The sequence below is a fragment of the Pleurodeles waltl genome, chromosome 7 (genome assembly GCF_031143425.1).
Source record: "Pleurodeles waltl isolate 20211129_DDA chromosome 7, aPleWal1.hap1.20221129, whole genome shotgun sequence".
Taxonomy (NCBI): Eukaryota; Metazoa; Chordata; class Amphibia; order Caudata; family Salamandridae; genus Pleurodeles; species Pleurodeles waltl.
This window is the reverse complement of record NC_090446.1, coordinates 266,340,031-266,353,568: the sequence shown is the minus strand read 5'-3', so window position 1 is coordinate 266,353,568 and position 13,538 is coordinate 266,340,031.

Below are 13,538 nucleotides of genomic sequence, written 5' to 3'. Positions count from 1 at the left end.
CTCTGCCTCAGATGCAGAGTCAGTCTCATAATCATGGTCAGAAGAAGACTCAAAAAGTATATCAACAACTTGCTGAGCGGCACTCAGCGGCTAACCATGATCCTTCCAATGAAGAGTAACTTAAAATGTGCACCACCAACAACCAGCACTGTGTAAAATAAGTGATAAATAAAGTGTGGCTTTATCACAAAGAGTTATGTACTCAAAAACTATACCACTCACTTGCCTGAAAAAGCTAGACTCTCCAGCAACTACCCTGCACAGACACAACAATCACCAATGATATCCGACTAAAAATGAAAAAGAAAAGAAAATTACACATAAGACATCACAAATATCATCGTGCACAAATCTAAGGACAATTTTACACACAATCCAGCATTTAAGACACCATTTACAAAAATGTCATTCATGCATGGCAATAATACTCATTTGGAGTAAATTATTTTTATTACCCAAAACATGCAACTATGCAAACTGCAGGTCAGCTATTGCCAAAACCACAAGGAGTCACAGAAACGGAAGCAAAAACTTTGAACTAGAACAAAAAAGGAAAATAAACCACTATAATCACAAATGCAAATACTTCGCCAGTTGACAAACACCCTGCCACCAAACATTTAGAAATTTTCCCTGGTGTCCAGTGGTTTCTACCTCCCTTGGGGCAGATAGGCCAAAAAAAACTAGGCTCATCTGCCCCAAAGGGGCAGAAATGGCCAAGAGTTCTGTGCCCCTTTGGGAGGCGACCCATACCCAAGGAGCCAACCCCAACACAAAAAAAACAAAGAAAAAAATCCCTGGGTTCACCGTGGCTTCTGCCCCCCCTTGGGGACAGATCGGCCTAAAAATAATAGGTCAATCTTCGCCCAAGGAGGGCAGAAATGGCATGAAACATATTACCCCCAAAGGGGAGCAAAGCTTACCCAAGGGCCCACTCCCGCAACATGAAATTGACCCAAAGCAAATCCCTGGTGTCTAGTGGGCATTCCTGCTGCCCATTCGCAGCAGGAATGCTGAAAAAGACATCAAGGGAAAGGAAAGGCCTTTCCTTTCCCCGATGCCTCTTTCAAAGGAAACCCCCCCCCCCCCCCCGGCTGGAGGTGAAACTCACCTGTTTACTCCTTGACGCAGCGCATCCAGCTGCCACTATTGATGTCAGCGCTGGCATGCGCTGACATCATTAAATGCCCAGAGGCAATATTTAAATATTCTGGTGGCAGAGATCTCCTTTAGTAAAGTATAGGGAATAGTAAAAAATGTTTATGAAACTTGAAAAAATAGTAGAAATATTTTATGTTAAATATTATTGCAAACTAATTTTCTATATGTTTCTAACTGTAGAGTGGAATAGAAAAAAAGTACAATAATATTAGCTTTATTTTGTATTAGATACCTATTTATTTTGACTAAATTAGATTGAAATAACATTATTTTCTGAAGTTTAACTTAAAACAACACCTAAAGTAAAAAGATACATTTAATTTGTTATTAATTATTATTAAAAGTGCTGCATATAATTAATTAAAAGGAACTGAACCATATTTCTAATATAATAAGCTTACATACATTTTTTAATTAAAAAATGGTTGTTAAATTATATTGATATATCGAAATAAAATAAAATGTTGTTTCGGGTATTTTTTAACATTAAATTAAGTGTATTTACATTTTCAACTAGTTTAAATTATTTAACGTAATTTAACATTGTTTCCCAAGGAATTTTATCTTAAGTCCCTACCTTCATTATTTTCTATGGCTTTGTGTTGACATATTTGTGGTGCTAGACTTACTTTAGCTCTAACAGGGAGTACATTTACAACTGATTTGGGTTATTTTTGCCTGTACTAACTTTAGAAGCGTTGTTTGTGAATAGGAATGGGCTTAATCCTTTGGGGATGAGTGTATGTCCCTCTCTGACCACCTCTTTAGCCCTCCACTAAAGCCTCCTAATTCCTCCCATAACCAATCCCCTGTAGTACTAAGTATTCTCCATTTCCCAGCCACTCCTCCATTACTCTCCAACATTTACTACTAAAATGTATACTTACATGTGTGAGACTCTGCTGTCAGGATGGAAATCTATGCAGAAAAAAGATAGGAGAGGCAGAGCCTTCATATGTAAGTTTATAATTAGCATTTTATAGTGCATTAGTTTTAGTAGTGTAGTACTACTAAATGTACTATTAGATTCACAATGTGAATGGGCCCTCAAGTGTGGGTACACATATGCAATGAGTGTGTGTTAGAAATGGGGTCTCTGGTTGGCAGTCAGTTTGCATTCTGTCCAAGCAGTGACCCTCACTTTAATCAGGGTAAGGAAGATTCACACCTAGGATAACCCCTGCTCACTCCCTTGGTAGTTTGGCACAAGCAGTCAGGCTTATCTCAGATGCAATGTGTAAAGTATTTGTAACAAAACACACAGTAATACAGTGAAAACACCACAAAAGGACACAACACCAGGTTAGAAAAATAGTCACTATTTATTTGAGTAAAACAAGACCAAAACAACGAAAATCCAACATACACAAGTCAAGTTATGAATTTTTAAAGATTAAACGTCAATATAGCGCTTAGAAACAAGAGTGCTTCGATTTGGTGATATCACGGCATTGTGACGGAGTTGTTCCCAACCATCTCATGCTAATGACACCGGTCATGGAGTCACATGGACCCCTAGGTACAGTACCTTGTGAAAATGAGGAAACAAGCTGGTGCACAGAGTCAGGGATCGAGGCGTCGCAGGATCTGGTGCGACATGGGTTCCGGAGCTATGGAGCGAAGGAGCAGAGGCATCTTGTGAGGCGTCAGGTCCTTGCTGCAGAGCTGTGGAGGTGAGGCAGTGTTGGTGCGAAGAGTTGATTCCGCGCACTTCTGGTGGGGTCAATATTCGGCGGTCACGGCGTGGTACAACAAAGTGGGGTGTCACGGATGTCAGTGAGATAGCTCTTTGGGACTCACATAGTTGTGGACTTCAGCGGGCTTGCAGGGTCATCGCACTCCAGCGAAGATCACAGTTTGAGTTGCAGACGACATCGCAGAATTCACCAGCAGCATCAGTCCGGTGTCGTCCGAAGTCAGTACACTTGGTTCTTCTTGGTTTTTCACCAGCTTCTCCTTTCAATGGTCCATGGACTGGATTGGGCCCACTTGGCAGGGCAGGAGTCTCAGTAGAGAGTCCAGGTGCTGGCAGAGGAGGTCTTTGATGGCCCAGAGACTTCAGAACAGGGGACAAGCTCAGTCAAAACCCTTGGAGATACCTCTCAAGCAGGAATATACACAAAGTCCAGTCTTTGTCCCCTTTCTCAGGCAGAGGCAGCAACTGCAGGATAGCCCAACAAAGCACAGTCACAGGCAGGGGCAGCACTTCTCCTACAGCTCTTCTCCTGCCAGAGTTTCCTCTTGAATCCTTGAAGTAATCTAATGTCTGGGGTTTGGGCCCCAATACTTAGACCCCTTTCTGACTTTGAAATTGCCCAACTTCAAAGAAAAGTTTCTGTTGTTTAAAGGATCCTGCCTTGCCCAGGCCTGGCTCCAGACACAAACCAGGGGGTTGGAAACTGGATTGTGTGAGGGCAGGCACAGCCCATTCAGGTAAAAGTGACCACTCCTCCCTCCACTCTAGCCCAGATTGCCCATCAGCATAGTTAGGTTACACCCAGCACCCTTTGTGTCACTGTCTAGAGGAGATACATGAACAGCCCAACTGTCAGTCTGACCCAGACAAGGAATCCACAAACAGGCAGAGTCACAGAGTGGTTAAAGCAAGAAAATGCCCACTTTCTAAAAGTGGCATTTTCAAATTAACAGCCTAAAAACCACCTTCAATAAAATATGTATTTTAAAAATTGTGAGTTCAGAGACCCCAAACTCCATATTCTGCTCTCAAAGGTAAACTGCACTTTAAGGATATTTAAAGGCAGCCCCCATGTTAACCTATGAGAGAGATAGACCTTGCAACAGTGAAAACTGAATTTGACAGTATTTCACTGTCAGGACATGTAAAACACATCAATACATGTCCTACCTTTCACATGCACTGTACCCTGCCCATAGGACTACCTAGGGCCTACCTTAGGGATGCCTTACATGTATAACAAGCATTTGCAATACAATGGGTCTTGTGTTTGCTCGAGTTAGAGCTATTAGTGTTGTAAATTCCTAACTGGACCTTTCTTGCCACATAAATTGAAAATGAAAAGTAAAACAGTTGACATTAGCGAGCTGATTCAAAGCACCAAGGCCGACCATGAGCATGAGCGAGGAGAGACAGAAAAGGAAAAAGAAGTTTGCTCGCAGTCAAACATAATGGCAAATGTGCAATTATCCATGTAACAGGGTCGATGGCCAAGGCGGTAACAAAACTGCCACAAGGAGGGACAAACGTAAAGAATTTACCATTGATAACAAAGGATTTTTGAAAGGCAAGCCCATGAACGAGTGATAGTGATGGGCGTGCGGTGGACGTGGTTAAAAGCTACAGATAGATTACAACAGGTCAAAACGGTTGCGCGCTCAACCTAAAAAGTATAGATTGAAACAGGAGAAAGAGGTAAGGAGTAAGAGGGATCATGGAAAAGAAAACATGAACAAAGGAGAATATCATGGGTGAGGAAAAGGGCCAAAGTAAATCGGTGAAAAGTGAGAGTTAGAAGTGGAAAGAGCAAGCTTTTTAAGTGGGCTAAATCCTGCCAGTGCTCGACAGCGACAGAGTTCTCAGAAAAAGAGATGTATTGTAACGGGTCCCTACTCCTTAACTTTACATGTATTGATTACACTGCAGTGCACTTAGGGCAGTGCGGTTTCCTCGATGGTGCAAAAGCAGTTTTACAAAAAACTAAAAAGATAAGCTTAAGCTGTATTGTTTTGAATTATTTAGATGTGATAATGACATTGTTATATTGAGAATATTTTGAAAAGCTAAAATCTCTGTTTCTATGCCAATGGCAAAAAAAACAATTCCCAATATTATTTACACACAAGTAAAAATTCCAACAAACATATACACTCTTTATCACCAGTGAAAACTAAGCAAAATGGAACTTCAAATTTTCGAAATAGGCAAGTGGCACAAATTATAAACTACGGAAAGTGGAGTTTACAGGACACATGTCAAAGTCGCCAATTTTCTCCACATCAGCTGAAGAACACAGGGACGCAGGCCCTGTTTACATTCCATACGTTTTTCTTTATGTTGGACATACTACCCTATTACTTCCAAGTATTTCATTTTCTCAGATGTGGTGTTTCTGTAACTTTATTTTACATACACCATGTTAGTCGTGCAGAGCGCACACTGAGAGCCGAGTCACCGCTGAGTGTTTCCGCGAGTTAATGGTGTAAATTAGCGACGGAGCCGTGGAGTGAAGCTATCGGGATTGCGCGTTTCTCACAGGGCCTGTCGCTTCCACATCGGTATCTAGACTACATGCCCATGCAATCGCTGGCCTCCCTGCAGAATGCACAGAGCGACGTTGTGTGGAGGTACACGTTTGTCGAAATATTGACAGTGGAGGGAGGTGGAGAGAGATAGAGAGAATGGTGAAGTGGGGGTGAAAGAAAGTGTATGGAAAAGTAGAGAGTGAAAAGCAAGCGATTACTATGAGGACTATGAATTGTGAGACGCAGAGGGAGATGCTTTAGAGGGAGATGTGAGAGAAAAAGAGCGCAAGTGACTAAGGCAGAGCGTGAATTTGAGACCATTATACCAATGAATTCCTATGCTCGCGAGAATAGGCCATCATGTTGTAATAAAGGCACAGAGAGCAGAAGTTAGCATAGATTATGGCATCATTTCAGAAGGCACATAACGTTGATTTTGAGTTTATTTTTTTACATTTTACAGCCACAAATGCAACTTGCTTTGTCACTTCTATATGTTGCTGAAAACAATTGGCACGTGCAGCTCATCCTGTTACTGAGAGGTCAAGCATCTTGCAAATGTAAGGGAGAAATGCTTCTCTCTTTTTCTAAGCATCGATCTGCATAAAACAGAAGCAGCTCTGCACCATAGATGATCGTCCACAAATCGTCTAAAGTTGAAGAACATGTGAAGCAGTGTCACTCCCTGCCACGCAATCAACTCCTATAACACCAATGCGATAGCCCCCCCCTCCCCCCACCCTTACTGGAGTTAAAGGGCCACCTCACCAAACGACAACTCCTCAACTCAAGACATACTGTACAAGGACTTCCTGCCTCCATGATTTCCCAACAATTCCAAAAGCGCTACAATGCCAATGTTTTACAGAGGCTGAGCTCCCAGCAACTCATCCATCGCCTGTAATGCTGTTACCAATGAGCAGCAAGCAACTGTTTGCGCATCAAATGCTAGGGTGTGGCTGTCAGAAGGCATAGTCACTTGTTTTGGCCACAGGAGGGCACTTCTCCCTAAGTTGTCTGTGGAAGACAGAGGATCCATTGATGCTCCCCTACCTTACTTACCAAGAGACTGCACAAGTAGGCCTCTGTGCAGCTCCTCGCGGGTACTGAACAGTCAACAGCTAATTAAAATACATCATTCTCATTCGGATAGCTGAAGCGGTTTTACTGTTGCCAACTTTTTAAACCCATTTTCATATACAAATTGTGCAAGAAAGTAAAGTCTATCCTATTTTTATTTTAACCTGTGTTAAAAATGCGGCACTATGTTAACAGCAAAAAGTGCATACAAAATGTAATAGATTACATCGCTATTCCAAGGGCTCACATTTTGGCAGTTGAGGGGAGCGGGACGTTGAGATAATGTGGTTTGCCCATGGTCATTAAATTAGGTATGGCAAGTGAGGTAAGAATATATTTTGAGTATTGTGGTTGCTCAGCTGACTATGCAAGCACTAGATGGCACCTCCTGCCACAACAGGAACATAAAAGCCTACTTTCTTGTAAAATAGCTTATACGTGGGCTACAAATATTTGGAGGGGGTGGTATAGGGCTCCTGCGTCATAAAGTTAGATCTCTCCCTATGCAAGCTGCATCACATATCACCTGCTCGTACTGCCACCACCAAGATGGAAGCAGTCTGACGCCCACCTTGAACCAATAACTGGAATGAAATATACACAAGCACGCACAAGACAGGCAGAACTTCTGTGGTGAGAGACACGTTTAGGGGAACAAGCAGCCACTGAAAAGAGGCAGAAAAAACAGTTTCTATCAGTGAGGAACGAAGACAAATTCGGTAATAAGAGGGGAAGAAGACCTTTATACTGGGAGAAGAAACACAGACGCTAAATAAGGCACAGGGGCACAGTGTTATCAATACAGTGGGAATGAAACACACTCACCAGATCAGATACCACTCCAACAATGGACAGAAATTACATTGACTCTTAATATTGCGACAACAGGCACTGAGAGCAGATGGGTAGCCCACCAGCTTGAACAGAGACAGGGAGTACACCCTGTAAGCACTGTACTGTAGGGTACTGTAAGCACTATCACGATATGACAGGAGTACACTGACAAGATATTGTAATTCTCTTTAAATTACTTAACTTACAGTGCCTGAAAGAGCAAAAATTGTACTGGACCTATGTATAAATATATATATATATATACAATATAAACCATATATCATATCGTCTTAGTTATATGTTCCCACAGACACCCCATTATATCCTATTTTCTGTAATCTGGTTTCAACTGGACCACACAGCACACACTAAGTTCTAGGTTTTTGATGTTCCTGTTCCAATAAAAACGTTAACTGTTTGCTCGAGTTAGAGCTACTAGTGTTTTAAACTCCTCACCAGACTTTTCTTGCCACATAAACTGAAAAGTAAAACAGTTTCACGTAAGCAAGCCGACGGCCGCCATGAGGGCAAAGCAAACACACAAAAGGAAACAGAAGTTCACTCACAGTGAAATATATCCATGTAACAGGCAAAATTGCAATTATCCATGTAACCAGCAAAAGTGCAATTATTCATGTACCAGGGCTGATGTCATGTGAAGTGCACGGTTACTGCCCAGTGAGATCAGTAGTCCAGAAACCATATGGAAAACATCAAGCCTCGTATGTTTTCATGAGTTGGCCGGTGCGCTTGAGGCAGGCTAAACACCGGAAAAGGCATGACGTGAGCATGCCTTTCACTAATGAAATCAAGTAAATTTTAAAAGGCAAGCCTACAGACCAACAAAAGAGATGGGCATGGTTAAAAACCCATAGAGAGATTACACCAGGGACAGAATGATTTGCGCTCAACCCTAAAAAGGGAAGGTTTGGGCCTGGCAAGTGGGTACTCTTGCCAAACCGAATTGGTAGTTTAAAAATTGCACACGCAGACACTGCCATGTTTACAGGGCTACTCATATGGATGGCACAATCAGTGCTGGAGGCCCACTAGTAGCATTTGATTTACAGGCACAAGGCACCTCTAGTGCACTTTACTAGGGAATTACTAGTAAATCAAGTATGCCAATTATGAAAAGCTAATTACATAAACAATTACACATAGGGAGCACTTGTACTTTAGCACTGGTCAGCAGTAGTAAAGTGACTAGAGTAGCAAAAATAGCAAAACAGTGTCCGGCATACAGCAACAACCTGGGAAGTAGAGGCAAAAAGTTATGGGAGACCATGCGAATGATGCCAGGTCTAACAGTGTGAGCACATATGGGGTACTAGAGGTCTAATTGTTCTGAGAGTCTGAGTATGGAGAAAATTGAACTCACATTTTATTGTTGAAGCTGAGGAAGCTTCTCGAAAGGCCCAGTCACTTTGTTTGTCCCTCTTTACTATACTGCTTCAGGAAGGTGATGGCAGGAGTGTTGGACTGGCTTGTCAGACACACTGCCACTGTCTGATAGTCCAGCTTGAAAGGTCCAGTTAGTGAGCGTTTTCTTTTTTTTTTTGTCTCGGCCCACTGGACCAGAACATGAGGACTCTCTTGTGAACTTTGATGTAATTTCTGACCTAATTTTACAACTTGAACTACAGCAGTGGCCTAGTATATCCCATTCATCACTCTCCTGTGACAAGGATAGTAAATCACAGAGTGTGTATATATATATATATATATATATATATATATATATATATATTTATATATACATATATATACATATATTTATATATATATATATATATATATATATATATATATATATTAAAGAAGAGAACAACGCTAGGACAATGTTGCCTAGTGAAGATGCACACTCATGAATTTGCAAAATAATAATATTTATTCACACAACGCGTTTCGGCTGTCTAGCAGCCTTGTTCACGTGTATAGTTCAAACATTGTAAACCAGATTTAAATACACAGTTACATATAAACAAAGAAACAGGACTGCATGTACTCTACAGATAAAAATAGAAATAGAAACAGGACTACATCATTTTAGATATTCGAATAATAGTACTTGATAATAGCATCCATGAAAAACGTGAACAATAAAAGATAGATAGTAAGGGATAAATCAGCCTTATTCTCCATATATAAATACATAAATATATATCAATACATAAATAAATACTAATAAATATTAAATATTCACTAATAAACATTTATCCATTTATAAAAAATTCATTGATGACATCTTACTGCGGTATATTCTAAAATCATAATTATACTAAATGATACTAATTAATTAAACCATTGTAGGTATATAAATAGGTATAAAATATCATAAAATGTCGATATGAATACGGCTCATATATATATACTTTCTGTCAAAAACAATTCACTATTTGATACAATCTTATTTTATACATATATATACTACAGAGACCCATATTTGATCTTTCCCCTACTTACAACGTACTAATTTCCATGTATCTTTTTTATAACCTGATTCCACCACAGTATCGATACTATATATCTATCTTCATATCATAAAGGGACACAAAACTCTTTTTCCCCCCTTGTTAAAATTCTTAATGCCATAACATAATCAGTACTAATTCTCTGTAGCTCCTGTCAATATCACCCAAGACCAATTATAAGCTAGAATCAGGAATCCATCCGGACCCCTCCATTCTAAAAAAGACATAAAAGTGAAAAAAATGGCATAAAAGTGAAAAAAATGAAAAAAATGAATAAAATTCAATCCATGCAGTATAATCATCGATAGAGGAAACAATCAAACTGCAATGCCACTACTTAAATACTGATAGGAGACTCAATTTCTTATATCCTAAACACTTCTTCAACTTAATCATCAAATAAGTGAGTATTCAACTCCTCCCCAATATTCAAACCCCCAGGTGTCTTAGTTTCTAAATCTAAAATATATTTAGATTCTTTTGTGCGTAAAATCAACTCTCCATTACCACCTCTATGGTGTGCTGGCACATGTTCAATACCAAAGTAAGACAATAAGGTGCCATCAGAATTATGGAAGTCCTGAAAATGTCTAGCTACTGGGTAGTGAGGATCTTTCAATTTGATAGCACGCATATGTTCAAGAATACGTTTTTTCACTATGTGTTTTGTACTTCCCACATACCACAGCTGACAAGGGCATTCCAATACATAGATGGTAAATGGAGTACTACATGTTATGAACTGTTTGATTTGTCTGTTCATCCCTGGCTTTCTTGTAGAATACTCCTTTCTACTTGCACTATTTCGACAGGCTTTACAATGTCCATAGGGAAAGAATCCTTGTAAGTTATGTTCCTTAACACCAGAAATGAGAGAGACATCATCAGATCTCAACATATCATGAAGATTACGACCTCTTCTATAAGTGATCGAGGGCCATTTCTGAATTTCTTTGCCAATAATAGGATCACTCTTCAAAATTTTCCATTGTTTAGAAATAATCTTCTTAATCTGGGTAGTGTCCTCATTGTAGGTTAAGATCAATCTGATGTCATCGTTATTTTCATTTACCTCTTTAACCTTATTATCAAAGAGAGTATGGATTCTTTCAACCTTTTTGATTTTCTCAGTAGCTTTTTTGATTACCCAATTTGGGTAACCTCTTTGTCTAAACCTAACAACCATGTCTTTCTGTTCTCTTTCAAATGCCTCATCGGTATTACTTATTCGTTTAGCCCTCAATAGTTCTCCATACGGGATACTCCATTTTAATTTGTCTGGATGTCCACTTGTGGCATGCAATAAGCTGTTTCCTGCTGTAGTTTTTCGGAAAAGTTCAGTATGGATCGTCTTATCCTTAATCGTAACTTTAGTATCCAAGAATTCAATAGAAGAATGACTTATATTATATGATAGTCTAATATTATAATCATTGTCATTGAGTTTCTTAATAAAATGTTTGGCCTCATTCTCAGAGCCTTTCCAAATTATAAACAAGTCATCGATATATCTGAGCCACAATGTGATCTGATTAATCTCAGAATATTTCTCTTCATCTTTAAAAATGTCTTCTTCCCACAGGCCTAAGAACAGGCAAGCAAAAATGGGAGCAAAGCAAGTTCCCATTGCGGTCCCCAGAACTTGTTTATACAGCTGACCATCAAATAAGAAAATGTTATTTGTTAAACAATATGTTATCATCTCAAGAATCATATCTGTATGTGCTAAGTATCGTAAGGACCTTGTATGTAGAAAATGTCTGCACGCTTTGACACCCATCTCATGATCAATGATAGTGTATAATGAATTAACATCTAGAGATATAAGTAAAAAGTCATCCTCCCAAACAATGCCTTCTAATTTGCCTAAAAAATCTTTAGTATCTTGCACATAAGAGGGTAGACTCATAACAAAATCCCTCAAAAAGGAATCCACATATTTGGATACGTTTTCCAAGGCATTACCACAAGAGGATACTATTGGTCTTCCTGGAGAATTAACTATGTTTTTATGTATTTTGGGGAGAATATAGAAGATTGGTAATTTAGGAAAGTCCTTTTTCAAGAAGCAGTATTCTTCCCATAGTAATAGGCCTTTATCTTTCCATTCTGCTAAAAGCTGCCATATTCCTAGAATACTATTAGTATATACTTCTTTACTCACGACTTTGTAATAGTGTTTATTGTTCAATTGTCGCATGACTTCATCAATATATCTTTGTCGTTTCCAAAGGACTATATTACCTCCCTTATCTGCTGGACAGATCATAGTATCACCATCTTCTGCCAATCGTCTAATAGTCTCATTTTGGTTATGTGTCATATTGGTGTTACTTCTAGGTTTGAACCATGTTCGATGTCGAAAATGTAAAAGATCCCGAACTGCCATATCATAAAAGGTATCGAGACTATCGTGGTTCATATTTGGAAAAAATGTCGACGGTTGCCACTAGATAGTTAAAGTTAGGACCTAGGCCAAAATGTAAGGATGTCCTTGTATCATCTAACGCTAGAGGAATTTTTCTAACAATAATGTGGAGTTAGATTGCCAAAAATGCAACGCAATATCTACAAAGTGGCACAATGCATGCATTGTGCCACTTTGCGACCCTTAGCGCCACATTATGCATGAGCCATTCCTAATGTATGCAAAGGGGGTGTTCTGGCGCAAGGGGGCCTGCAAAAATGGTGCAATGAAATACACAAGATTTCATTGCACCATTTTTGGTGTCATTTTTAATGCCTGCTGAAAGCAGGTGTTAAAAGCACTAGCCCATTGTAATCAGTGGGCCTCGTTGCACTTTGCTCCACTAGTGTCAGCATTTTGATGCTAATGGAGCAAAGCGCCACAGTAGCGTAAAAAATGTTGACGCTATTGTTCCTAATACCTCTACGGTGTGCTTTATCTTAAATAGGAAGGTGCAGGGGGATGCAAAAAAAAGTGTCACTTCACAATATGAAGAGCCACTTTCCTTAAATCTGGAACCTACTTTCTATAAAAAAGCATTTTTTTTACTTGCCCATATCTTTGGCGCTGCTTGACGAATCTTCACAAAGCATTCCAAAAAAATTGCCAGTCATGTTAGCTGCTGTCTCGAAAGTTTTGTGGTGATCCATTCAGGGAGGGCCGAGAAAAAGGGGGGTCTCAAAACACTTTTTCCCCCATGCATTTTTTAATAGGGATTTTGAACAGTGATAGAGCCAAAACTAATAAACTAATGTACGGAATTACACCAAATTTGGCAGATAGGTAGGTCCTGGTGCAGAAAGCAACCTTTTTTTGTTTTGGTGTAAATCCGTCCAGTTGTTTTAGAGAAATTACAGAAAATCCAAATTTGTGCATATAGAGACGCAAAGGATTTGTGACCCCTCCTGATCTTGTGCTGAGAGATGATTGGGTGACAACACTTCAACAACAAAGCCATTGAAGTGTTTGGGACTTGGCTGAAGCCGAGTCCCTGAGAAAAAGAATAAAAAATAAGAAAGCGGCCAGGGAACGGACTCCCTGACCCCTTAGCTCTGGTACTGGGTTCACAAAGGGATCCCCCCGGGGCTAAAAATCGTTTTTTTTTAAAGGTTTCCAGCAAATTATCAATGTGGTCGCAAATCTGCAGTAAAAATTATTTAAAAAAACAAGCACGGAGTCCTGCACCTCGGGGACTGCCACCCCCTGGGGCAAAAATGCTTTTAATGAGTGGGGGAGGCCAGATGGCCTCCTTCACAATCCAAGGGGACCACCACATCCCTGGGACTACAAAGAATTATGAG